At 38.7% G+C, this 27,940-nt stretch overlaps 1 long non-coding RNA gene across 2 annotated transcripts in view; it reads right to left on the bottom strand.

Moving 5' to 3' along the window:
* The window catches only part of LOC104658708, a 354,768-nt gene that overhangs the window by 59,501 nt on the left and 267,327 nt on the right, over positions 1–27,940 (bottom strand). Inside the window, exons 5-7 of one of the 2 annotated variants that reach the window (XR_747472.2) lie at positions 11,477–11,643; positions 10,612–10,694; positions 5,936–8,364 (exon numbers count right to left, since the gene is read on the bottom strand). This is a non-coding gene — a long non-coding RNA (uncharacterized LOC104658708). Of the gene's footprint in view, positions 1–5,935; positions 8,365–10,611; positions 10,695–11,476; positions 11,644–27,940 lie in introns of those variants that run through there. The other variant, XR_747473.1, reaches the window with a different exon arrangement.

Here is a 27,940-nt window from a genome sequence, read left to right as displayed (position 1 = left end):
AGGCCATAATTCTCCTGTTGAGGACCTCATTACCTATAAAGTATTCATATCTGCCACATAAAAGATGCAGGTGAGACGCAGATTCAGCAATTAACCCATACATCTTTATCCGTCTGGCTGGTCTTGCCTGTTTTTTTAAACAAGAATTATGTTTTCTCAAGCCTTTAACAAAGTAGCTCTGTTTCCCTTTATGTTTAATTTGCAGGATGAAACTGCCAATCACAAGATTCATTTTCTCTGGTTCAGGAGGAACACCTTACTAAAAATAATAACAATAATTAGGATAATCCAGGTAAAATTCCAAAATTGTAGGAAATGTTTGCAACAGTTACAGGAGCAGGAGGTGTCCAAGATCCTTGACTTCTTCCAGGCAAAACTGCAAAGTAGGGGAGGATTACCCTCAACTTCCCTAGGCTCCTCCCTCTTCTGCTGTACCCACCCCTGACACAATCAGGCCACCTGGAGGTTCAAGCCTTGCCACACAGTTCCACCCGTCAGGGCAATACCCTTAGCTCAGGGTCTTTTTATTACCTCAGTCCTTCTTTGAGGGAATCTGCTATTATTTCAGAAATCAGTAACAAATATACTCAAGGTGTTAATAACTAAAATCCTTGGTTGTTGGGGTAAAGATTAATATTGGTTCCAGATCTGTGTCAGACATTCTATTGCACATACATTAGCTCTTTTAATCCTTATCATTACTCCAGAAAGTAGCAAATGCCTCCCTTGTATTTCAGACATGGAAACTGGGACTCAGAGAAACTAAACAACTAGCCCAAGGTTCCCCAGTGCTCTAGGGGACCTCAAAGCTAAGGCTCATTCCACCAAACATTTCCACCCCTTCCTCAAAGGAACCCTCAGCATTGCTCCTCCAGCTCAGCAGAGAGAATGAAAGCCTTTTGTGTGGCAGCCTAGCAACTATTTCCTGATTATTTTCTCTTCAGAAGTAAGATGCTAACCTGGAATAAATGACCCTGATAAGTGAAATATTTTTCTTGCCATATATGGGCCTTGCTGTTCCCTAGTAGTATACACACAGAGAATAACAAATCAAATCCTTATTTGTTTCTACTCTGGGGGTGATGGGAAAAGGATGCTGCCTTCCTGGGATTGTATAAATGTATAACTCTATTCAATTTACATTTCTAAAAGGAATCAGCCAAGCACACTTCTGTTTTCAGCCTGAATGTGAACAGGTTAGTTCCCAAAGGAACACTTACAAGAATCTTACAAACAACCCCTAAAGAAATTAGAATGTAAGTGCCATTTTTATGACAACTCTCAAGTCCCCATGATAAAATCTACAATGTCTCATATCTATTAAGGCAGTTTATTACCAGCCAGTTTCACTTACCTAGGTTCCTTAGATTTTTGAAGGACAACTTTCAGTCACTTTACCAAAAATATTTTGTCTGAAGCAAAGACTCTTTTTTCCCCACTCTGAGGACTGTGGTTACTTAGGAAAGTAATTCACCTGAACTTGAAATGTACTGAAAATAACCTTGCTTAATTTTACAAATCCTTTAAAAAGTTACTAAACATTCACTGTAAGTCATGTAGCAGAGCAAGTGATCACTACAGATGTTCCATGTACTGAAATAAAATAATAGTCATGCCTTCAAATGTGTATAGTATTTTCAAAGCATTACTATTAATAATAGTAGCAGCCATATATTGAGTCCTGAACATTTTTAAGTGGTTACTTCATTTAATCATTACAGCTACTTTGATAAGTTATTGTCATTAGCTGCGCCTTAGAACTGATGGAATTGGTCACACAGCTCATTCTCATAGACAAGCCCAGATTTTGAACTTAGTTCATCTTATTCCTAAATCCATGCTCTTCACCCTCGCCATGTGCAACCTTCTCACTTAAAAGACATCATTCCATCTGTTTCTTAGGATAAGCTAGTAAGAGTCATGTGAGAACAAATGATTGTCCCCATCTAACAGATAATTGCTCTATGCTGGTGATTCATGAGAGAAGAAAGACAAATGTCTGGGGCTCCTGACTCCAAGCCTGAGTTTTCTTCCCCAGAATGAACCAGCCACCTGAAATGTGGCTTGGGCTAGGTTGTGCTCCTCAAGCTCACTCTACAACCTGCTGCCAGTAAAACTCAGGCCAGAAACATTATGAGTTCTGCAGCTCAACATATTGAACACTTTACAGCTTTGAGTTATGAGATATAAAAGGGTGAACAAACAAGACCACATTTAATCACCCACACAGAAGGACATCATCTACACAATGGAGCGTAAAGGTAATGGGGTATTGGTAAATTGGCTTTCCAAGAAAAGAAGCCCTGGTGTGTAGGGTTTACCAATTCCCATTGTGTAAATACTCCCACCATAGCTAATTTCAGGCTACCAAGGTGAGGTTACTAGACATGGAAAAAGAAAGAGGTATGTACAATTAGTTCTTGTAAACCAATGGAAACTGGCCCAGCACTCTACCGCCAAGGCCATTAGAAATCATCAGGACTTCTGAACCTTTCTCATGAAAAAAGCATCTTGTTGAGTTGGCCATGTCCATTATCTTTACAAATGTAAATGTTCTGGGAAGGATGCAGCAGAGTTCCTATAATATTAGATTTAAGGCCAGTGGTCTCCCTGGTGCTAGTTTCTGACAAACAAATGAAAAAGGTTGGAGGAAAACAGCACCAATAATGAGTAGGAGACATGGGACAGGTATGTTTTACTTGTCAGTAAATGAGTGATCAGACTCAAGAAGGAGACCCCAGGCACACAGGCAAAAAAAGACAGACTTGAGAATGAAAGAAAACATCCTTTTAAAAGGGGAAAATGCCTAATCGCAAGCAACCAGAACAAGATCTTGGCCTGTGCAGTAAGCCTGGGAGTCAAAGCTTCACCAGAGTCACGTTTCAAGTTGGTAGACTGAGGAAATCGAGCCAGGAGACCTGGGGATTTGTTATCTTGTAGATCAGCCAGGCAGCTTAAATTTTCTTTTTTAAAAAGTACTCTCTTACATTTCCCAGGCTGGCTAGGCCTTCTTGCAGGCATGAGAGCCCCTGACAGAGGCCAAGTGACAACTTCATCATCCCAAAAGGTACAGAAGATTCCCATAAAACAATCACCAGGGACATTCTTTTTAATCATGCAACTCCTTTCTAATTTCCTATCCCTCATCTGGTCCTGACGTTTTCCTCTCATGTAGCTTCTCCATGTCACCCCCATGCCATGGCCACCTCTAGGTGCACAGCAAGTGCACAGTGGATACAGGCTCATCCTATGAACTCTGCCACGTGCAGTTGTTTGGGCAGAAGGGCCAAAATCGAGGGGATCACACTGTGTCTCAGCAGCTCTTTGTTACTCTAATAGAAACTGCCACACGTGTCTGTGTGAAAAGACCACCAAACAGGCTTTGATGAGCAACAAGGCTCTTTATTTCACCTGGGTGCAGGCGGACTGAGTCCAAAAAGAGAGTCGGCAAAGGGTGGTGGCATTATCTTTAGTTCTTATAGGTTTGGGATAGGCATACAAAGTACATTCTTAAGGGCGGGGAAGAATATTACAAAGTACCCTCTCAAGGACAGAGAAGAATATTACAAAGTACCTTCTTAAGGGCAGGGGGAGAATATATGTATCAGTTAGGGTGGGGCAGGAACAAATCACAATGGTGGAACGTCATCAGTTAAGGCTATTTTCACTTCTTTTGTGGATCTTCAATTGCTTCAGGCCATTTGGATGTATATGTGCAGGTTACAGGGGATATGATGGCTTAGCTTGGGCTCAGAGGACTGACAGAAACTCTAGGCAAATAACCATGATTTGATGAGAGAAGAGAGAGAAAAAGGAGAGGCCACAAGAGAAGAGAGCAAATGACTCAGTTTGCTTTTTTTCTTACATGTCTGACATGCAGCCTTTCCACCCTCTGGAGAACCCAAGACCCCATTCATTTGTCAGTCCTCCTTTCCTAATAGCCTGGGCCTCTCCTTCCTAGAAGTTACTATTTCCAAAGGAGGGCCTAATACCATCACCTCCAGAGCAGATGGTCACTAATTGCCACAAGTAAACAAACATAGACTACAACAGATACATCTTGTAGCTTTGAATATAATCAATTTTCGAGAACACCAGGGGTACCCATCCCCAATTAGTGGAGCATGTGAAGCTGGGAGCAGAACTGAGGGAGCCATGCCAGGCAGGCCACGCAGGGGGCCAGACTCCCATCCTGCAGGCCTCAGACCCAACAGGAAAAATTCAGGAAGCCACTTAACCTTGCTGCCTTTGTTTTCTCATCTGTAAAACAGTGGGTAATAAAATCTTTCAGCTTCCTCGCTGGGTTTTATGTGAGTGAACTAATTAATGATTGTATAAAGTCTAATACAATGCAACATGTAATTGAAAAGTTTAATCATCGAGGTAATAGTCCAATAATAGTAGGCTGCAAAGTAGTGACAAATAGTGCTTTTAAAATGCAGCTATTACCATTTTGATATTTTCTCTCTGATCTGCATTTTCAAATTAGAAGCATATATAATTTCAGTTTTATTTCCATTTTTATAATATTGTTTAATTCCTACAAAGCTGCTTCCTCTATTGTTTTCACTGTGATGTTTCAAGCAAGCAGAGAATCGCTGTAGATTCCAGTAATAACTAGATGTTCTAATTAAAAGTTTTTATGCCCAGGAGTCCCAATGCCAAACTAGTTGGTCACGAATCTGCCTACCTCTTACACGCTGGAGAACTAACTCTTTTCATTTTCCAAATTAGATAAAAAGAAATCTTCACAGTCATAATTTCTTAGCCCTTTGACCTTGTTGCTATTCCTGTAAGTTCATGTTTTGCCTTTCCCAACTTCTACGCCTTTGCACAAGCTGTTTCCCCCACCTAAAATGCCCTATTGCCTCCTTCATAGAAATGTTTCTTTCTAGAGAATTCCTACTCCTTTTGCAAAAAGTAAGCTAAGCCTCCTTCTGTGACACTTTCCCTGACACCTCTAAGAAAACCTAGGATTCTCTTATCTCTGCAATCCTTTTTACACCTACAGGTCCCTCCATTATTGAATTTTCACAGTGTATTGTTTTGGGTTGTTAACTATTTGTTCCCTCAGTAGATGCTAAGCAATTTAAGAACCAGAACTGTCTCTTTTAAATTGCACCTCTTCCTTTCCCAGTACCATGAAGGGCAAAATGTAAGTGTTCAGTAAATTTTTTGGTAGTGATCAGTAAAGTATAAATTTATTAAGTGCATTATTAATTGTGGTCCTATGTCATTATATATTTTCTCATTTAGTAACTATTCTGTCATGTGTGCATCTGAAAAAAATGTGGTTTTAAGAAATATCCTCACATTTGACACAGTTAAGGACTGCCTCATACTCAAAACTTATAGCTTTACAAAAAAAGTTTTCTGTGAATTGGTGCCTGCCTATTTTTCTAACCTCAAAACCTATCACTGCCCTCAAGACAACACCTACTGCAATTGCACCAGACTCCCTGTAGCTTCCTGAATCATCCCCGCCACATCATGCCTCTGCCTGGGAGCCTCTGATTCTGGAATGGCCTTTCCACTCTGCTTGATAAGCTCCTACTCATCCTTCAATTTGGTTATCATCTCCTGTCTGTGGATGCCCTTGACACTTTATGCCCCACTTTACAAATGGGTGCTTCTATTCTTTATACTTCCCGGGGTCTTTACAAACCACCGCCTCGCTTATCTCAATATCCTAAGTGCATATGTATACACCTCCTCCCCTTCAAGCTGGGAGCTCCTTTCAGATAAGGACAGTGTTTGATTCTGACTTGAAAGAGCAGATCTTATTGCAAAGCTTGACACATAGTTAAAGCTCAATTAGTAGTTGTCAAATGAATGAATGAATTGGAAATAGCTCTCCCTATTATGCAGGCTGACTGAAGGAGATGAAAATTACAGTCCTTGTTGTTTACTCTTTAACTACAAGACATCAGATTTTGTATTTCTCTTAGTTTATTGTGAGATATATTGAAATAAATATCCAACATATTTTTACTAAATTTACATTACATTATTTTCCTAGGACAAAAATATGTCTGTGTACCACTCTTCCTTTATTTATTATGCCCCCAAACATCCCCCTTATACAGTCTCACATTACCCTCTGTCTGCCCATGTTTTAGACTCATTCCCCAGACTGTCTTAAGAGTTATTTCTTGCCTGCACAACTCCATCCTACAAGAGGAAATTTCCCAACCACACATGAAAGCTGTCTATCTTATTTGTGGTTGAGAGAGCTTGAAGGAGAATAAGTGATTGTGAATATTCAAGAGTAAACTCAGTACATGTTAAAGTTTACAGAATCCTAAAGATTGAGAAGAGATTAATGGCTTGGATAGGAATTAAAAATCTACCATTTTACCATACTTTTCTGATCCCTACAATTTTGGGGAAAATCATTTTTGCACCAAGAACTACAGACTAATCACTTTTTCTATTTATTTTACTGAAGCATTTTATATGCAGCTCAGAAATGACTGCTCATTAAAACTAAGTGCAAGCATTGATGATAAAATATTCTAGAATTTTTACATAGAAAACCAGAAACTGAAAGCATTCCTTTACATATGGTAAAGAAAAATGTGCAATCTTCATTTTCAAGGCTGAAGAGCATTTGAAACATATATTACATATATACATAAACATATATACAGATACATTGCACATATTTATTTTTGAATCAAGATGTCTATTACCATCATCATCATCATCTCATCATTATTATCATTATCATTATCATCAACTAGCACTTACTGAGCACCATTTATTAATTGTTCACTGGACTAAATGGCATTTCCCTTGCCAGAGACCGATAGAATTGAATAAAGATTTGTGAATTCTCTGAAGGAAGGGCCAAGGGGCACTTCTTGAATAAATATCTAAGGTGTTGTTATCACCATAATCTAGAGACTCTCAGCCAAATATCCAGAGGGAAAATTAGAGTCAAACTCCTTTGATATCTTGTAAAAGATAAAAATCCTTGCTATATCATTGAAAAAAAACACAACCTATCACTTATTAATAAACACCTCAGAAGATCATCTAAGAGGGTCAAGCCATAGACTTCTTCTTCTGCCTTGTAGCACTTCTCATGTCTATGTTAAACAGGCTGTGGAACCCTCATTTTCTAAGGAATACCATTTTCTCCCCGATGGTAAAAACACTTACACTGGATCCACTGAGACACGCCTGAAGCAGTTCACAGAGGCTGAGCTGATTGTGCTATTGTATACTTTGGTGGCTGGTTCTTTCAGGAGAGAAAGCTCATAATCACTTCACAATAGTTTTACCCCATGGGATTTTTATCTAACTTATTTCCAGATCAAGGGAATTTTCTTAAGCTAGACTGCAGAACCTTGTCGTGGAGAAGAGAACCACTGCTTATAGTTATTTTCCTTGTTTTTTGTTTTTGTTTTTTGAAACAAAGTAACTTTTAGAAGCGAAATTGTAAAGTTAAACACAGTCCTTTTTCAACCCTGATTTGCTTGTTCCATATTCTCTTCCTACTGAGCTAATTCTTTCTTCTTCTCCTTTATCGTTCTTCCTACCTCCATACTTCTCAAATAATGCTCTTAGTGAAGATGCTCATATCACTCGATTACAGCTTTCTGTGAATTTAGCTCACAGTTATCTCTGTAAAAGGATTGTTTAAGTCTCCTTTTAAACATCATCCTGGCATGCTTAGAATTCTGCTAAAAATATTTCATACAGCAGTGAATGAATAAGAACAAACTCTTTTGCAATCAAAATTAGGTTTCTGACTTTTCTACCTAATTTAGTTCTGCTTAGAGCAAGTAGCAATATTTTGGCCAGGGATGGTGGTTCATGCCTGTAATCTCAGCACTTTGGGAGGCTGAGGCAGGAAGATCATCTGAGGTCAGGAGTCCAAGACCAGCCTGGCCAACATGGCAAAACCCCATCTCTACTAAAAATACAAAAATTAGGCAGGTGTGGTGGAGCATGCCTGTCATTCTAGCTATTTGGGAGGCTGAGGCAGGAGAATCACTTGAACCTGGGAGGTGGGGGTTGCTGTGAGCCGAGATCATGCCACTGCACTCCAGCCTGGGCGACAGAGTGAGACACCGTCTCCAAACAACAACAACAACAACAAAAAAGTGTCTTTATCACTACTAGTCACCTGGAGTACATTAGTCATGCTGTTCTCTTCTTCCTACCCTTTTGTAAGGAAGTCATTCCACCTGTTGCAGAAACAGGCTAACCTATGCTCAACCCTCCTGCTTAGAGGGTGTGGATGGTCTTGAACTCTAATTCTTCCAAATAAGGTTGTGTTGGTGGCTGTTCATGAGACTAAAACACAAGCATGCTGAAATGTTCCAGATGCCTTCTATCCAATATTTTATTTGTAACCTGCATAAGAGATGTAAATAAAACTGACTTTTATCTTGATTCAGTCACTCCTCAGTTAATCACAAATGCACAGTTTAACATGAAATTCAATTTATACTTCTGACTTATCACTGCACAGTGTTAGATTATGTTAAAGAAATTTGATTCAGTCTTAACAAGTGCCTCAATGCGTGTTTTTTAAAAAAATTAGTGGTTTCTCTCATAAAACTTTAAACAAAAACTGAAGCATATAAAGTTATGGGATATATTTAATTATGTGGTTCTTGAAACAGGCTATGAATATTGTTCCCCATGGAAACATTCATAAATATTAGATATTTGAAGTTTTAGTGGAATAAGTGTGTGGCTACCCTTGCTGAGTACTTATACAAAAAGAATATTGATTTGGATTATGAAACCAGTAACTTAAAATCATAAGAGTGTTGGCATTGGAAGGAAGGAGACCTTAGAGATACTGCTGCTAGTATATTAGAACCTGTCTGAAGCATTCTTTCAATAAATTTGAAGGAATTCTACATCAGTCCTATGGGCACTTAAGTTAATGGAATAAAGATTCTTATTTTTTGGTACAACATTTAATTTTCCTAGGGGTAATATTTTAGGCTAGTCATTGGCATCAAGACTTTAATTTGCAATTCTTTAAGCATAGACTCATTATTACACATTACACATATGATAATAATGTGAATTACAGCCTTCAGAAATGATGTTTACATCATTGCACCTTTTTTTCTCACTGCCATTCCTTCATCAACAAGTATTTATTAAGCACCTACTGTGTATCAGCCATTATTTTGGGTGCTGCAGATCACAGTTATGATCTTTGTAGGCAAGAGTTCCGTTTGCAGAGCTTACGCTTTTTCAAGGGAGCCATATTACTATAAGCAAACAAAAAAATGAATGAATGAAGAATAAGGAAGAAAATAAGATAGTGGAATGTGATAGAAAATGTATGGCACTTTTATAGACAGTCTTTTGAGAGCATGAAAGACAACAAAAAATACCTATGCAAAGCTATGAAAGAAGATTATGGCAGATGGAGAGATCAACCAGTACAATGGCTCTGAGAATAATGTGTGTAGGAAGCAGAAAGAGGATAGGCATTTGTGAGTGAGTCAGTCCTCCTCTTCCCAGCATTTCTTTCACCTTTTCCCACTGTACTGCATCTGTTCAGGCCTATTCCCTTGGACTTTGCTCTATTCTCATCAATGTTATGGTCTTCCTGCTTTCAAGCTCTATTCATTCCTTATTGATACTCACAATGTCTTTCTGTATCAGAGTTCTATTTCCCTTGTCCTGAACAAAGACTGCTTGTAGAGTAAACCAAAACCCTCAGGCTTATCTCCCGTAGCCTCCATCATCTGACTCCAACTCCTAATGCTTCCACTCATATGTCCTCTACTGCAAATGTACAGTGCTATTTCTCACCCTAATGTGTTTGTTCAGATCTTTCTCAAACAGCCACCTTGCATATCTCCTTCCTAATTCTGTTTATATGTTCAAATCCTGCCTATACTTTAAACTATATACTCAAGACACTAAGATCTAACACTAAACTTTACCTTAAAATCTTCTCTGTTTATTATAGCCTGAAATATCTCCATTTCCTTTCAAAGTCTATGGCAATTCCTATCTGTATAATTTATTTGTTCATTAATTAAGTTCTGCTTTGTAATACCTTTTCTTTTAACAATTAATATTATTTACTTTTGATCCTTATTTATCTGTTTACATGGTTGTTTTTGCTCTCTCCAACTACTTGTGACTATTTTGAGAGAAAAACCATGTTTCATGTTCCTTCCATTATCTTAGCCAAGCCCAATGCTAGGGACATTATTGGTGCTCAATAACTGCTTATGATTTAAGTTCAGCTGAACATAACTCTGTCTGACTGAATACATGGAGGAATGATTTTGATGCACTTGCCTCTAATCTGGCAGTTCCCTTCTTCCATGCTCATATAAAAGGAATGAGTTGTTATGGTACATACTATACTAAAATAGAAAGTCTCTTCAATTCTTGCTCCAAGCCCTTTTCCCAGCAATATTTGTGAAATGTACATTAGCTCTCAACTCTATTGACTCAGAAACAGAAAATCTCAGGAGGTAACACAACACAGGCAAATTAATGATTTGTGAGTGATGAATGGAATGGCACTGAAATAGATGAGGGACCCCAAGGAAAGCTGTCTAGCCAACATGGAATAGGAGTAGCAAAGAAACAAATCCATTTAAATAAGTGCCATACCTCCTATAAAATCCTACGAAACCCAGAACAACCAACACTGCAAACTACTTGCTGATGCTAGTCTTGCTGAGGGTATAATTTTCCTAAAAAAAGAAAAGAAAGAAAATTTTATGCACTAAAGGATAATATGTGGAATCTTTTATTTTTGACTATGGATATAATTTAGTGTAATCACTTATTTTAAAATGAGGAAATTGCACCCAGACTGGGAGAATCACTTGCAGAGATGACCCTGGTATGGAGACACTGCTCCCTATATCATTGCCGCCTGCGGGAGAGAGGGGCTATTTCTAGTGCAAAGTGGCAGTGGCAGGGACTGGTTTCAATTGTCAGCCTCTTTGCTGTAACTGGAATTTTCTCATGAGTACCCTCTCTCCAGGTCATGAATAACACTTAAGAGGCCTGAATCCGCTCACTCCCACTTCCTCCTTGGCCAATGGAAGGACTAAGTTGAGGAATCAGCAGGCTGTCTCAACCTACCACCTCATACTCCCACATACTCCCAGCATCCTTGTTCACATCCTGCCTCTTCTCTCAACTCCACATTGCTTGGTTCTTTCTCTTTTTTGTTTTTTGAGATGGAGTCTTGCTCTGTCACCCAGGCTGGAGTGCAGTGGCACGATCTTGGCTCACTGCAACCTCTGTCTTCCAGGTTCAAGTGATTCTCCTGCCTTAGCCTCCTGAGTAGCTGGGATTACACACACACACCACCATGCCCAGCTAATTATTATTATTTTTTTTTTTTAGTAGAGGCAGGGTTTCACCATGTTGACCAGGCTGGTCTTGAACTCCTGACCTCAGGTGGTCCTCCTGCCTCAGCCTTTGCCTTCCAAAGTGCTGGAATTACAGGGATGAGCTACCATACCTAGCTGGCTCTTCCTCTTTCCAGGGATACTCGTCTTCATCTCTTTTTAACCACAAGCATTTCCCTGAAGGCACCTGGATCTTCTCTTCCATTGTAAACCTCTTTATCTTCAACTGTTTCCTGAATTGTTTTACCTCTTCCAGTCCTTAAAAGATATCTAGAAGTGCCTGAAGGATAAAAATTGTAATAAACGCGTCTCAAATGAATGTTTCTTTTTCTCCTTCATTTTCCTTGCCTCTAGGTCAAAGAAGTGGTCATCATTCTCATTACCCTCTCTCTAGTGATTTTTCCAGGATATTTCTATTTAGACCTTAGTAAGAAAAATAACAAAGAAAAATAACTCTTGCAGCTCTTTTTCCCTAATCATATAATTTGAATACCTCCTCATCATTAATATCTATCATATGTCTGGTCATTCATCCTTCTTCTTTGCTTCCTTTAGCTTAGAGCATACCACCCTTTGGCCCAGCTCCATTTCTGTCTTCACGCTAGGTGCCCTCAGTACCCCTTGTTTTAAGCCACTGAACAACTGGTAACTTCCTCACTGTGTTTTTATCACCAATGCCTCCCCCACCCTATTTCTGCCATCCATTCACTGCCCTCACCCTAGACTTTGCTACTACCCAGTGTTATTTTACTTCTGAAACATTTCATTTAAATTCAGTTCTCAAATAATTTAATTGCCCAACAATAGGAAATGGCTAAATTACTGTCATTGCATAATACAGGATATCATGCAATTATTTATATGAATGAGGTAGATAAAAATATACTGATATGAAAGTTTACTACAACATACTGTTAAATGAAAAAAGTCAATTAACAATGTACCTTAATGGACTTTTATCAGAATATTACAATCCATTTTTGTGCAAAGAAAACATTTACAGCTCTGTGTATGTATACATGTGTAGAAATTTTCCAAAAGGATAAACTGCTGAGAGTGATTTCTTTGGGAAAAAGGTTAATAATGAGGACAATAAGGAGACATTTTAATGTTTCATCCTTTGTAGTTCTGTATGTCCTGAATTGCTTTCAATAAGAATGTATGTATACATTATTTGTAGAAATTTTAAATGCATATATATGAAAAAAACTCTTTACCACAATATTTATCTTTCTTATACTCTGTTACTCTCTTTACCTATATCTTGACATTATTGAGAATTTCTGGGATTTGACACTTTTTTTTATTGCCTCATGTCTTTCTTTCTTTGGCTCTCTTAGCTACCATTTTCGGATCACTGCAACAATCTTACCATAATTTTTAAATTTTTGCCCCCGTTTTCCTTTATTACATCTACCCAGTATTATTCCACCTCAAGGTAGAGTCAACTGTCCACTTCATCTATATTCAAGTTTGTACCACCACATTTCTCTGGTTTTCTTCCTACACAGACGCCTCCTCTAAATCCATTACAGGTTATGTTTCTCTACCTCTGCCTATAATGTTAGGGTTTCTCAGGGTTTTGCATGAAGACCTCTTCTTTCCTCATTCTTCATGCTCTTCATAGTAGATTTAATTTACTTTTGAGGCTTTTAAAAAACCCTAAAAACTAAAGTTTAGTAATAATTCCTAGTCTTTACTTCATCTCATGCCTTTCTACTTTGTTCCAAATGCATATGTCAAGGTGACAGCTCGTGATTCTCATGAGTACCTCAAACTCAGTATGTTCAAGATCACATCCTTCTTTCTTTACTTGGATACTTGTTATCACTATCTCGATGAATGACCCCATGATGCCATAACCTGTGTTTTAGATGTGAATTATTATTATTCTCTGGTCTTTATATTCATTCATTCACCTAGTCTACTAATTCTACCCCCTAAATAACTATCAAAATTCTTGTTTCAAGCCATCACATCACATGCCTAGATTTTGCAATGGCCTCTTGTCTAGTCTTTCTAATTTCTGCTTGTTTCCCTCTAGTTCATTTCTCATAAAGCCTAACAGAACTTCCTGAGATGCAAATCTGATCATGTCACTTCTCTGATGAAAATGATTTAATGATTGCCCCAACAAAAACAAGTTCAAATTCTTTATAGGACTAACAACAACCTTCACAAGGTACTACTGGCTATCTCTTCAGTTCATGTTATTTGATTCACTCTTTACCATCCATGATGAATCCATAATGAGCTCCTTCAAAATCTTGTGTTTTCTTTTCCACCTCCATGGTTTTACCAACTCTGGTCTTCTCCCTGGTCTGCTCTTCCACCACTCTGCAATGAACAAATTTTGAAAGAGATCAAACACAAACACATTCACACATTCCTCAGCCCTGGGCCCAGCACAAACACATTCCTCCATATATCTCAACTTCCTGAGCCCAGCACAAACACATTCCTCCATATATCTCAACTTTGGAAAAACACCACCTGGAGAGTCCCCTGATAAAGGTCATGAGTGTTTGAAAGAGTAACTGAAACTCCCAGAAGGCGGGAACCAATCATAAACGGCCAAATCGCCTTGTTCAAATGTCAGCCAATCCCAAACCTGTATTACATAAAATCCCCTGTGACTCTGTGCCTGTTTACTGCTGACTATATAACGCTATCTCAGACCCAGCCAGGGGCTCTCAAACAGTTTTTGGTCGGGAGTCCAGGTTCGAACTTGTATTAAAGATCCTTGCCTTTTGGCTTTGACCTCGGATTCTGGTGGTCTTCTTTGGAGAATTAAAGGACTGGGGCACAACAATTTCTATGCTCCATTCTAATATCAAATTAGAGGCAATTTCTCCCTCTGGATCCCAGAGGACATTTATATATTATTTTACCATGATTTTTGTCACTCTCTATTTTCACTGATTTATTTGTCTGCTTCCTCTACTGAAGTATGAGCAAATCCCTGGAGAGTCCGGACAAGGTAATTTATTATAATATACATGGTTTGATACATGGTGGGAATATGGTATCATGCAAATATCAATGACTCTGGAAGATATTGCTGCAACTGCATTCTCTACCTTAATCTCAATGCCCATGACTTATACTGTCTACTGAACTTTCCCACCTCAGTAATATAAGTTTATGTAACTTCATGTGATAAGATTTTAACACATCTAAAATACATACTCCTTATGACCCAACCTTTTCAAATAACCTGCTCTGCCTCCCAAAATCCATTTTTTTGGTGAATTTCACCAACATCCTCCCGACGCCACCCTTCTCATGGGCCCGTCAGCCTTCATCTTGTTCTTCTCAGGTCCAGGTTGGTCTATTTTTTTTCTATTGAGAATTTCAATAATGCATCCTTTTTTCTTCTCTCTGTATTTTCTTAGTTCTCATTGCAACTTTGCACAACTCTCTTGGAGAATGTAAACATAATCTCCTTTAATAACTAAATTTGTATAATTTTCTTCTGGCTATTGGTACTAAATTCAATTACAATATTCATTAAGAAGATCACTTTTTAAGATAATGATAGATATTTTGAGTTACAATCCTCTTGGTTTTCATTGGGAAAAGGCTCTTATTCTGATGTTCTTAAATAGACCATTTTTCTTATTTCTTGTGATGTGATTAAATAAAGATTTATCAACATCAGTCAATTAATATAACTGGACAAGGAGTAAGAATAGATACCTATCACATAATACCATTGTCTGCAGGGGTTAGCAGTCAATTGGCCGGGGCAACAACCCCTAAAACCCAATTAGTAAAGTAACTCCTATAGAATTGTTCCAACGAGAATGTAGTTGTTTCCTTCCACTCTGCTAATTAGTGACCCTGTATTTGATAATTTTAGAATACAAATTTTCTTGAAAAAAATTTATGTGTTCTGAGTATTGGAAAAAAAGACATTGTTTTCAAGTTCCTCACTGAATCTCTTTTTTAAAATATAAAATGTTGTGGAGACAGTGTTGATTAGGATGCCAAGATTCTTAATTTTTTTCCTAATTGTTGCTAAATCTCTGTGTGATTTTGGGACTGCTCTTTCTGACAATTACTTTTTTGTTTCTTCTTTAAAATGAGAGGTTTGTATAAACTAAACATAGCTTTAATATCTTATTTTATTTAGTGTTTGTATTTAGTATCCCCCACTCATTTTCATTACTGGCTCTACAAATATACTGAGAGTTAACTTTGACAAACTTCAGTCAAGTCAACCAAGTAATTAATCAATTAGGGGCTGGCACCTTAACTTAGTGTACTGTAATTAGAGTCAGCTTGTTCAGATGCACCAATATTTAAATAATATTCAAAAATAGTTTAGTATGAACATGAAAGAAAGGATTCATTATTGTCATCAAAAGCATATTCACACCTCAAGTAAATGTTTTCATTTTCAGAATGAAAATGAAAGAGCACAGAATAGTATTCAATCCTTAGTCTCACATTGGGCAGTGATCAGATACATTTGTTATTAGTATTTTATGCACTAGTGTTGTGAGAATAAAAGTTTTGCTTTATAAATTACTGTCCTATCTGTCATATCACTAGCTGACCTATATTTTTACAAAACCATCATCAATCATTACAGAAGAATTATGAGAAGATTACAAAGCAGGATATGGCCAAACATGGTACTAGCTTTTTAAAAATGAAGGAAGTAAACTAATGTTTATTGAACATATACTATGGATCAAATCTTTTACATGTATTATCTCAATTAAATATAAGTCTTCAAAAAAGCACAACTTTATAGAGGAAATGAAAGACAGAATGGCTTGAAATAGAGGTTATGACTTGTACAAGTGGAAGATACAAGATTTAACACAAGTTCTGCCTAAATTGCAAAGCCACGTATTCTTTAAAAGCACAAAACTGATAGTAAAGTAAAAAGTAAATGATAGTAAATTGAAAAGAGGCCTATAGGCCTAGGAGGTTCTATATTCTATTGAACAGAGAGTTTAATATTAATTTCTGTCAAATTTTCAAGAAATATTATTTTATGACATTTATATCATTTTTAATGTGTCTGTTGCAATGGCACAACTGATACATTGATTTATTATATCCTGATATCAGAAAAACAAGCCCCTCATGACATATTTTTTGACAAGTTGAAAATTTATGGACTTAATTATGGCATAAACAGATAGATAATATCTGATTAAACAATTGTACACCCCAAAATGTTAATTGATGGATGTGTCATATAGTAGTTTATAAATCTGATTCAATAAGTGCACACATGCACACACAAACATACACTTACTATGGGAATGTGATCTGAATGCTCAGGATGTAGGGTATCAACTGTTCCTGTTTTCCTGGGAATGGAGAGCATTTCCAGAACAAGGTGTTTTCAGTTCTAAAATGGGAAAAATATTTTCCATTTTTATAGACAAACAGGAACAAGTTGGTCACCTGATATAGTTTGAATTTGTGTTTCTGCCCAAATCACATGTTGAATTGTAATCCTCAATATTGGAGGAGGGGGCTCGTGGGAGGTGATTGGATCATGGGGGCAGAAATCCTCCTTGCTGTTCTCATGACAGTAAGTTCTCACAAGATTTTGTTGCTTCAAAGTGTGTGGCACCACTCCCCTCTCTCTCTTCCTCCTTCTCTGGCCATGTAAGACATGCTTACTTCCCCTTCACTTTCTGCCATGATTGTAAGTTTCCTGAGGCCTCCCAAGCTGTGCTTCCCATACAGCCTGCAGAACTGTGAGTCAATTAAACCTCTTTTCTTTATAAATTACTCAGTCTCAGTTAGTTATTTACAGCAATGTGAGAACAGATCAATACAGACAATTCGTACTAGAAAGTGGGGTATTGCTGTAAAAATAACTGTAAATGTGAAAGCAACTTTGGAACTGGGCAATGAACAGAGGTTCGAACGGTTTGGAGGGATCAGAAGAAGACAGGAATATGAGGGAAAGTCTGGAACTTCCTAGAGACTTGTTAAATTGTTTTGACCAAAGTGCTCATAGTGACATGGACATTGAAGTCCAGGCTGAGGTTGTCTCAGATGGAGATGAGGAACTTATTGAGACCTGGAGTAAAAGAAACTCTTGCTAAGCTTTAGCAAAGAGACTGGTTGCATTCTGCTCCTGCTCAAGGAACCTGTGGAACTTTGAACTCGAGAGTAGTGATTTAGGGTACCAGGTAGAAAAAAATTCTAAAGAGCAAAGCATTCAAGATTTGGTGTGATTGCTTCATGTGTGGTCATATACATGAGCAAAGAGATTAGCTAAAACTGGAACTTATATTTCAAAGGAAAACAGGGAATAAAAGCTTAGGAAATTTTTAGTCTGACCATATAGAATTCCTCTCCCCATGTTTGGGAGAGGAATTCAAGTCACTTCAGAAATTTGCATAAAGAAAGAGGAGCTGAATGTTAATAGCCAAGACAATGGGGAAAATGCCTTGAAGGCATTTCAGAGACTTTGTGGCAGCCCCTCCCATCACAGGCCTGGAGGCCTAGGAGGCAAGAATGGTTTCCAGGGACAGGCCTATAGTCCTGCTGCCTTGTGCAACTTCAGGACACTGCTCTTTGTGGCCCAGCTGCTCCAAATCCAGCTATTGCTAAAACAGCCCTAGATATGCCTCAGACTTCTTCTACAGAGGGTGCAAACCATAAACCTTGGCAGCCTTCACGTGATGTTAAGCCTGTGAGTGGGCAGGGGGCAAAAGTTGAGGCTTGGGAGCTTCCACCTAGATTTCAGATGATGAAAGGAAAAACCTGGATGTCCAGGCAGAAATCTGCTGCAGGGATGAAGCCCTCACAGAGAATCTCTAGTAGGGCAGTGTGAAGTGAAAATGTAGGGTTGAAGCCCCAACACAAAGTCTCCTCTAGGGAATTGCCTAGAGGTGCTGTGAGGAGAAGGTCACCATCGTCTAGACCCCAAAATGGTAGATCCACCAACAGCTTGCCCCATGCACCTGGAAAAGTCACAGACACTAAATTCCTGCAGGGGCCATACCCTGCACAGCCACAGGGACAGAGCTGCAAAAGTCCTTGGGAGCCCACCCCTTGCATCAGTGTGACATGGGTGTGAGACATGGAGTCAAAGGAGATTATTTTGGATATTTAATATTTAATGATTGCCTTGCTGGGTTTCAGATTTCCATGGGGCTTGTATCCCTTTGTTTTGGCCTATTTCTCCCTTTTGGAACAGGAGTATTTAGCCAATCACTGTGCTTTCATTGTATCTTGGAAGTATTAACTTGTTTTTGATTTTTACAGTCTCACAGGCAGAAGGGACTTGCCTTGTCTCAGATGAGAATTTGGACTGTGGAATTCTGTGTTAATACTGATAATGAGATGAGTTAAGACTTGGGAGACTGTTAAGAAGGGTTGATTGCATTCTGCAGTGTGAGAAGGGCATGAGATTTAGGAAGGGGCAGGGTTGCAAATATATGGTTTGAATTTGTGTCCCCAGCCAAATCTCATGTCAAATTGTGATGCCCAGTGTTGAAGAAGGGGCCCAGTGGGAGATAATGTAGATCACGAGGGTGGACTTCTCCCTTGCTGTTCTCGTGATAGTGAGTTCTCACACAATCTGGTTGTTTAAAAGTGTATGGCACCTCTCCCCTCCCTTTCTTCCTTCTTCTCCAGCCATGTAAGACATGCCTGCTTCCCCTTCAACTTCTGCCATGATTGGAAGTTTCCTGAGGCCTTGCCAACTGTGCTTCCTGTACAGTCTGCAGAACTGTGAATCAATTAAACCTCTTTTTTTATATAAACTATCTAGTCTTGGGTTGTTCTTTATAGCAATGCAAGAATAAACTAATATAACACCCTATCAGGATAACACATATAGACTCTCCTTATTTATGCCCTGATATTTTAGCCCTGTTTCCATGGAAATAACCAGGTTTCTAAGCCAAAGAGATCATGTAAAGGCATTAAGTTAATAATTAGGACTAGAGATACAAAGTTGATCTAGACTATGTTATCCTGGACTGACACATGCAATCTTATTCCTCTAATTTCTCCCTAAATGCTCTTCTGCCTGACTCTTGTGCTAACACGAACCAAGCAGCCATCATTTCCAAACTGTACCCTCCTGCCCTAGCTGCCTGAAGTCCAGCCATGAGTATTCTTCATCACTTCCTTTGCATTGCTTGGCAATTACAGGAGCATCAATGTTATTGCCCTAGCTGACCACTGAGTGTATGGTCATCAAGAATGTTAGCCCCATTCCTGAACAAACCAAATAATAAAAACTAACTGAGGTTTAAAAGGTCAAAGCTAAAATCAACAGGTTACCTCACCAGCTAAGCATCTTGTGTTCTTTTTTGGCTGATGACCAAGAAGAAGGGTAATCTGTGACAGGCAGAAAGTGCAAGGGAATATTTCAGGCAGAGTAAGCAGGCACTCAGGGGTTAGAACTGTACAATGATGAACTCAATATTCCTGCCAAAATACAGACTTTTGGTTAAAGGCAATAAATCACTTTTGTTTATGTAAAAATTGCTTGAACTTAAAAAAAATAAAGAAGAGGATAAGAGCCATCCAGAAGTGAGGACTGGGCTTATATTTTTGATACTCTCTGTGGCCCTTAAACAGACATAAAAGTAAACTAGGGTATACAGTGAGTCCTCACTTAATATTGTCAATAGGTTTTTGAAAAGTTTGACTTCAAAGGAAACAATGTACTGCATTAAATAAACAATTTTACCATAGGGTTAATTGATATAAATAAGAGTTAAGTTTCTATAACATACAGTATATCCAAAAACTTATAGGCAAGTTTAAATAAGACATACCATATTCCCTCGTGACGTGTTACAGGGTTCAGTATTCAGTTTGACTTCTTTTTTTTTTTTTTTTTTTTTTTTTTTTTGAGACAGAGTCTCGCTCTGTCGCCCAGGCTGGAGTGCACTGGCCGGATCTCAGCTCACTGCAAGCTCCGCCTCCCGGGTTTAAGCCATTCTCCTGCCTCAGCCTCCCGAGTAGCTGGGGCTACAGGCGCCCGCCACCTCGCCCGGCTAGTTTTTTGTATTTTTTAGTAGAGACGAGGTTTCACCGTGTTAGCCAGGAGGGTCTCGATCTCCTGACCTCGTGATCCGCCCGTCTCGGCCTCCCAAAGTGCTGGGATTACAGCCGCGCCCGGCCAAGTTTGACTTCTTTTTTTGCATGTTTTATTTTTTAAAAATTGTAGGTGACGTGATAATTGCACATACCTATGGGTACATAGTGATTTTGCTTGACTTAATGTAGTGTGGTGGTGCTGATGGCGGTGGTGGTTTCCACTTATTGGAATGATCTTTCCAATTTTAATTGAGAGGATTTTGAGAAGCAAAACTAAAAGAGGTAATGAAAGGTCGAAGTCAGCTCTAACAATTGTCAATTGGCAAAATTCGGCCAGTTATTAAAGCGCTGGTAGGTTAATTCAACACTGGTGAGAGTATTTATACCAAGGAAACTGCCAAACACAGTTATCAGTGGGGATTTTTTTCTCTTTCTATTTATTTATTTTTCTTTTCTGGAGAGCCAGTTGTTAAGCATCTACCAATACACAACTGAACAAATTCTCCCCTAAAACTTGCAATCCAGATCAGTGTAAATTGTGATAAGCAGCAGAGGAAAAGCACCTCACCTATATCCATTTTCTCATTCATGGTTTCAGGGGATAATCCTTACTACCTAGAACTCTAGATTAATTCAGGTAATAAAAGAAAGTCTTCATAAAGAACTTGGCTTGGCTCACAGGGAGCTGAGGAACAACAAAAAAGAGTTAACATGAAGTGTGAAATGGTTATGAATCCTGAGCCCATTTATTTTAGCTGAAAGCACATAATTTATTAAGAATGAACAAAAAGGGAAAAGTCATCACTTTTCCTCCAGTTAATAATGCCCTACACTTCCTCTGTCTCCAAATGCTTTGTTCAGTGACGTTCAGATGATATACAAAAAAAAAAAATCCTGATCCAGCTATTCTGTCCAGAGTCTTATTAAAAGCTTAAGAATCTTTTCTTAGATTAAACCTAACTTCAAAAGCATCATTTATGGTCTCTGTCACTGTGAGAGGGATTTAAGCACTGCAGAACTAAGATCTTAGAATGAAGATTCTCTTTTACTTCCCAAAACACATTTTTTTGGGGGGACAACCCCATGGAGCAGCAGTCCGTAGAGAAGCAGCCCATAAAGAAGCATTAAGAAGCTTGGCTTTTGCATTTTGTACATATGTTATGGATCTCAACATTCCAGGATGGGTTTGTGTGGTTTTCTTCTAATCAATCTGGGGGATTTGTCACAAAATACCAAGATGTAGCTCATTTATTTCTCATTTCCTTTTTATTTATAGTTCTGGGTGGTAGTTTCTTACTGTGGGGATTTGCATTCTCTGACATTAGTCAAGGTCAAAGTACAGAGCCTTTGTGTGCATTCTAAGCCCTTTCAAATATGTGTTCACCCACCAGTATGACGCATTAAAAAAAGATACCTTGTTCAGAATCGACCCACAGATTCCTGCATTTTGTTTGTCTTCTATTAAAGACTAAGCAGCTACATTTCATTTCAAATTCCACATAAATGCTTTCAGAATAGCTTAAATCTGGAACTGTCTGAAAACAGGAAAGATATTAGATGACCTCCCAGGATCCTTCCTTGGTCCTCAGTTTTCAGCATTGCAATGGCTTCCGATCCTGTGTGCACACAGCTGTTCTAACTCAGTACTGAAGATTGCAGGCTCTCTGGCCTGCACTCAATTCCTTTCTCCATATCTGTGTACCAGGTACTTTTGTAGCCCTACCTCCTGTCTCCAGACCTAAACTTTTTCTCAATAAATTTGCTGATAAATTGTGTGTGTGTGTGTGTATGTGTGTGTGGCATGCATATGTGGGAGAGACTGCGAACATATTCATCTTCACTATATCCAATTAAGGTGCTATAAAGGTCTATTGAGGGTCAGGATAATGACCATGAAATGGATTTCAGAGACTAACATCATTAAATTATTTGCAAATTCTTTGGGTCAAAAACAGGTAATTTACTGAGCATCTTTAGACCTGTTGCCCTATATGTAAAATTGAGAAAATAGTTACCACTTCATAGGTTTGTTTTGAGAATTAAATTATAAACTGTATACATCTGTAAAGCACTTGCTCTGGTATATAGGAACTCTACCCCCAACCCTCACAAAGGCAAATAATATTTTGGGTGTTGCTGAATTACCTGTGCCTTGAAAGGATCAGCTCACTGTAAGAAAGCAGGATATTAAATTCAGACACAGCCTCCACTAACCTCAACCACAAAGACAAAGAACCAGCCTGAGGCATGCAAGATCCAGGAAGGAGGCCCAGATGCTCAGAGCAAATAATTATGAAAGAATTGGAGGTCAAAATGAAAAACTAGCCCTATACTCCCTGTCTGATCCCTGATTTTCTTCTCTTTACTCATTTCAGTTTTCCTAGCTGTACCACATACCTTAATGCCCTTAGGGCTAGCAAATCAACATAACCAAAATACTTGCAGGTGTATAATACTTCCTTCATTCTTCATTCTTAGATTTGAGCACAGATTCAACACACTGATGCACTAAAAGTTTTTCAGAAAGAAAATATACTTTCTGCATTAGATTTAATTATTATTTACAGGACACTTTGATTTCAGAGATACACAATTGTAGAAAACAAGTGTGCTCTTCAGAATCAAGGAACTATGGTAGTCAATTGAAAATTAGTTTCCAGACTGTGAGACCCACTCTTCTCACCAATTCTCTCTCTCCTTTACTAGTTTCTAATGATATTTACATGAGTTTATGAAAATCCTCTATGTCAGATAGGCCAGACATCATGTCCAGAAAGTGAGCTAAGACACGGATCAGAAGTTCAGTTAAGAAAGTGAGGGAACAAAGACTCAGAGCCAAGTAAGATTTGGACTTCTAAATCGAAGCATGTAGACAGACAAGTGACATGAGGACCAACAATGGGACTTTTTTAGTTCCTATATTTGAGCTAAAGATCTCCTCTCCACAACATTCTAGAATAATATCAGTGCGTGGAGTACAAATCATCTGCTAGAGGAGACAGTAGTGTGATGGGTTGGCTAGTGGAATAGCTAGGTTTAGAGTAAGGGCAGAGGTCTAGAAGAATCAATCACGTCACGTTAATTTAGCACTGGTGATGTGATCAGGGTTAAGCCTTGAACTCCTAGGAATTTTAGAATCACAATTTGAGAATGCCTTGGTACCCAGGCATGGGGAAGTCAAATCTATGAACTTGCAGGACAGAGACTCAGCTGACTCATTAGGATAGTGGGTATCACAGTTATAATTGTGAAGGGACAGAATAATGGTTTCTGTGGGAGGCTGAATTTGCCTCCCCATCCCCATGGCTGCTCCTTTCCCTTACCCTTTCAGAGGAACAGCTACCTCACCCATAAGCATCTCAACAGCTATCTCTTCCCTACACATATCACTGCATAGCTATATTCCAAATGTTTCTAATTTCAATTGTGCTCCAACAAACTGTCTAGAAGTCCAGCTGAATCTCTTTAGAGAACCAAGCAACCTCTGACACTGGAGTAAAAGAGAACCTTGCTCTCAGGTTGGAGGGTTATTCTGTCCCACTGACAAGTCTTCATGAGTTCCCCTCATGTGAGACATGGTTCCTTGCATCATATGGGTGTGAGATATAAGCAAATGGCTCAGAGTAGCATGGGAACACTGGAACCTGAATCTTATCCATATCCAGGATGTTATGAAAACCTTATTATGAAATATAGGAAAGACAATACAATTGATTTCAGTTAATGAATATATAGATGTCTCGTGTTCCTTTTCATTAACTCTAAAAATTATGTTCCCAGAAGATTTTTACATTTTTAAATTTAATAAGTCAAATACAGTCTCAAAACTTAAACAAAAAAGAAGGCTTTCTATAAAGGTACATCTATGAACATGCTTGAGAAAAATCATGTATGAGGATATAGCATAATACATGCCACAGTAGAAACATGCATGGGGTACAGTAGCAGCCCAGAGGAAGAGGGTAAAGTCAAATCAGGTAACAGGATGGGAAACAGGGAAGACATCACAAGGTGGGTAAGCTCTGAGCCCTGTCTGGACAGATGACTAGAAATTCGGCATAGTAAAATTCTAGGCAGAGGAAACAGCTTAAGAAAAACAAGAGTATGTAGAAGTGTGTGTGTGTGTGTGTGTGTGTGTGTGTGTGTGTGTGTGTGTGTGTTTACATGCATGAGAATCCCAGCTTTCACCCTCCTTCTGAAATTAGTGCAATCAGTCATGTACATTGCCCTGATGTGAATAACTTTAAACTCAACATGTTCTCTGTACCAGGGGTTTTGCACTCTATGCCTAGACTCCAGCAATAGAATCAAAAGTCTTTGTTCTCCAACAAGGGAATCTCAGATACCCATATCAGGTGAAGGTCATATATATTTAGTGGAGAATTACAACAGTCCTTATAAAGTTACCTCTATAAACAAGAAGGCCCTTACTTTGTTTTGGCAATGTTGCAAGCTCCCAAGATGGCACACAGCTAGGAGGCTGCTTCCTGCCACAGAGAGAGCATCCAGTACTCACCGACCATGTGGCTTCTCTCCTGCCCTGGCCAGACTCCAAGCTATTTCCCTCTGTGAGACATGCTGCTCATGACATAACTGGGTCATGCTACAACCACAATGTGATGCTTCTGGGGAACAAGCCAGTTTCCTGCCTTCCCCAGCCCATTCACTGCTCAATGGGTCAGTTAGAGGTATGGTAAATGACAAGAAGCACACCCAAGCAACAATGATGGTAAGGAATATCATGGCAAACCCCGATTTCAACCCCTCTCAGATGTCCATGGCCCTCAGGACCAAAAGGTAATTAATTCTCATTGACCATGTTTTTGTTTTTCTCATGAAATATTATTACCCCCCAAGTTGTTTTGCAAGGAAACAGTTACAACCTGGGTTAGTAGTAGCACAGGACAGTACACAGCCCTATACATTGGAGATAAGAATTCTTGTACTTCAGGATTGCTGAAGCACTAGAATTGTGCTTCCGTTTGGAGAAGCCACAAATATCTGCTGCTCTGGTTCTTCCTCAGGTGAATAACAACGCCTGTTCTTCCTAGGCTGCAGGGACTACTACTATAAAAGAGATTAAAGTATTCTCAAAAACTTTAAAAATCGAAATAATGCTAAATTAAGCTAGGAAGTTGTTCATACTGAGAATCTGTCGAGACCAGTGAGAGCAAGCAGGCTCATTTTTGTAGGCAAGTGGGTCAATTGCAGCTGTCACATTTTCCATCCATGCAAGATATGATGCTTAATTTAGAAGGAAGTCTGGAATTAGAGGAGTTTAGTACACTCCACCTAATACTAAATATTCATTGAGAACCTATCATGCACAATGTACTATGCTGTATGTTTTAATTTTAGTGATTTGTCCAAGGTCAGAGGGCTGGTTAGTGTAGGGCTAAGCTAGGTGTTCTCGCTCCCAGCTGTGTTATCCATCATCCTATTTCCATCACATGTTCTGGAGCAACCATTTTCAGTTGAGCGAATAACATGGACTTTATCTGTGTTATGTTTATGGTGGTTTAATTGGAACCTCCAAATAAAGCACACCAGTTTTTCCAGAAATATTTTATTAAATTTCACTTAAAGAAGGGAAAATACATTAATTGCACCAAGATTTTTCCAAAGAGAAAAAGAAAATCCGGGAAGTGCAACTGGATTTCTAAGGAAAAGCAGCAGGAATAAGAACAGCACACAGTGCCAACATACACACACAAGAAAAAAACACATAAATAATTCCGCAATTATTGGCAGCTCCAAATTCACTGGCTGTCATCCTAAAAGGAAAGGAAGTCAAACCAGAGGTCCAACAATATGAACCAAATCATCATCTGCCACTCATCTCAATCAGTGCTGCCCATTACAGGGAAGTTCTCACTAAACTGTATCCACCCAGCTGCAGCCCTAACCACATAGAAATAAAGAAAGGGAAAGAAATTTGGCTCTTGTCACAGAGTATGTCATGATGATTTATCAACTTGAAATATAGTTTAATCTACATAAAAATGGAGTCTTGCAGACTGACTGGGATTAATAGGCTTCGGCTCTAATTCCTTCTGGTGGTCTCATTTAAATATGCCATTCATCACCGTGACCTCTTTTGATAATAGCCTTACTGTAATATTTAATTTCACATTAATTCTGTCGTAACTTAGCCAATGTTCATTTGCAGAAAATCATTAAAGAATCAGCTCTGCCCCCAACCCCTACCTTTATCAACATCCTCATGAATGCCAAAACAATTGAAAGTGGTCAATTCTCATATTTGCTAAATGCGCTGGTCAAGTATCATATGTGTTTGAATAGAATAGGGCATAAGGAAAAGTAGACATTAACAAAGAATCTTTACCGAGACAATGATGTAATACATTTATTTTGAGCCAATTAAGACATAAAATATGTCTCCATGGAAGAAATTCAGTTTAACAGTTCAATCGGCACAAATTATTTGATTTCTATTTGTGGTAGGGCCTGGCGAAATCACCTATGTGACTCTTGCTTCTTAGCCAGAACATTTCTGGTCCTGAGGGACATAATGGATTCTAATAAATTTAGTTCGATTCATTACAATGTGATGTGTTCACACAGCACGTACTGTTGCCCTCTCTAGGTTATGAAGTTAGCATATAGCCATCCTCAGGAGATTTAAATATATTTTGTGGATAAAGGATTGTTTATGCCATAACTGGGTCATGTCATAACTAAAACTAGTGTTTCGATCAGCTTGGCCAGGAGTGGGATGTAAGCCTTCAGGTCACTCTGAGAAGTCAGCAGCAGACTGAGGTGAAAGATGCAGGAATATATAGTTCCACACCTAGAACTGCATAGACAGTCAGAAAAACCAGAGACTGCTGCATCTGGAAAATCTTTGTATTAACTTTAAAACTAGCCTTCCAGGCAAGAATAACCTAGGGACAGAGACTCTTCTCTCTCCCAGAAAGAGCCCAAGACATTCTTACTAGAACAATCTCAGAGGGGATTCACAATGGACACCTGAAGGGGATGTAAAAGCTCTCTGCTAAATGAACTAATGTGTCTCAGGTGTTCTAGGCTGGCAGCAGCTGGGAAGATGGTCCCAGCATTCATTTTAGATATGAGACATTCAGTATTTTTCTTCAGTGTGTTATTTCCCCTCTTCCTGTAGCTACATCTCTTTCAATAATATGCATATATGATTGATAATGAAAATTCCTTCTTTTTAGAATTTAAAGATGATATTAAAGATTATTTAATTCAATTCTAAGAAGAGTACTACCCATAAAGATCAAACAACTTGCTAATAGTTGCAGATAGAAGAGTTGGGCAGTGACAGGGCCCAGGCCAGGATTCACATCTCTTGATTATTGGCCGATTGCTCCTTCCACCTCTCATGCCCTTATATACTACTTCAACCATCTGTCACTATGAGTGGCCATTTGGGTGAGAGCTCTGTTAAGGAGTGACCTAGATGGGTAGCTCTCTGGGGGCCAATTTACACGGTACATTAAAATAAGTTCCTCCTTATCTTAACTATTTCAAGAATATCATTTTGAAAGGGCATC

This window comes from Rhinopithecus roxellana, chromosome 21 (assembly GCF_007565055.1).
Source record: "Rhinopithecus roxellana isolate Shanxi Qingling chromosome 21, ASM756505v1, whole genome shotgun sequence".
NCBI lineage: Eukaryota > Metazoa > Chordata > Mammalia > Primates > Cercopithecidae > Rhinopithecus > Rhinopithecus roxellana.
Note: the sequence above shows the minus strand (reverse complement) of the source record. Positions and strands in the feature narration are given on the sequence as shown.